Here is a 1,258-nt window from a genome sequence, read left to right as displayed (position 1 = left end):
AAAGGTCTAATCACCTCAAGTTTGCTGGTGAAGCATCCTAGACAACCACACTCCCATGCCCCTGCCATTGCTCTCTGCTCACCCATAGTACCTGTTGTCTTCATTGCCGATCATAACGTAGAACTCTAGGATCATGTCCTTCTCAATGCAAAGGCCCCTACAGTGCCAGTTCTTATTTGTGGGGATGTTATACATTGGTATGCCTGAGACAATCCTGATTTTTACCTTTTGTCCTAGAATATTTCTTAACTTGACATTCTTTCACTCTGTAAAAATGTCTCTGCTTTGAAAAATGTGGTCACTCTACTTATTTCTCTTTTTAACACTATCCACCATTGCTAGCTATAATAGCACGATGCAAATGTGTCCAGACATCAAATTTTACTAGAGTATTGGAAAAACTTAAAACAAGCACAGTGGAGGAGGATCCAAGATGATGGACTAGGAAGACACACTATCCAGACCCTTTACAAAAAATGATAAGAAAAAAAGAAAAACAATGAAGGAAATGAGTGATATTCCTATATCCTAGACCTTCAAAGCAAAGGATAAAGAAGCAGAGCAAGTACAGATAACAGGAAGAGTTTGAACAAAAACAATGAACAAGGAGTGTTAAACTGCCAGCTGGGCATGGAGTCTCAGGACCATACTCTTGAGGAACACTAAGGTCAACTTGCATAACATATCCCACAAAGACAATGTCCTACATCTATTGTGGTAAGTAGAAATTTCATCTTAAAAGCTTGTGAGCAGCCATGTAAGGTGTAACTATTGGTCTCTCCCCATCCAAAGCAAAGAAAAGTGAAGAAAATCAAAGATTCAAGGAAATAATTAGTAGGACTAATGAACCAGAAAGGAGCTCTGGTAGCATAGTGCCTAAGGCACTTGACTGCTAACCAGAAGGCTGGCGGTTCAAACCCACCAGCCACTCCTTGGAAGTAAGGTTGGACAATCCTACTTCTGTAGTGATACAGCCTCAGAAACCCAAGGAGGGGTCACTATGAGTCGGGCCGACTCGATGGCACATAACAATAACAACAACAATGAAGCAGAATTAGAAAATGGTGTCCATCCTTACATTATTACAGATGGGCCCTTTACTGAAATTCACACACTCCAGGACTAGAAGTACCCCACTTTCACTCTGGGTCTTCTCTGTGCCTGCAAGTGAAGAGCAGGACCTGTATGTCCTGTGCACCACTAAGGACTAATGAACCATGTGAACTCCAACCTCCTTGATGCAGAGACCAGAAGAACT

Source organism: Orycteropus afer, unplaced genomic scaffold, assembly GCF_000298275.1.
Source record: "Orycteropus afer afer isolate SDZICR_OR568_19922 unplaced genomic scaffold, OryAfe1.0 scaffold00563, whole genome shotgun sequence".
Classification (NCBI taxonomy): domain Eukaryota; kingdom Metazoa; phylum Chordata; class Mammalia; order Tubulidentata; family Orycteropodidae; genus Orycteropus; species Orycteropus afer.
The sequence above is the reverse complement of the archived record's forward strand: the minus strand, read 5'-3'. Positions refer to the sequence as shown.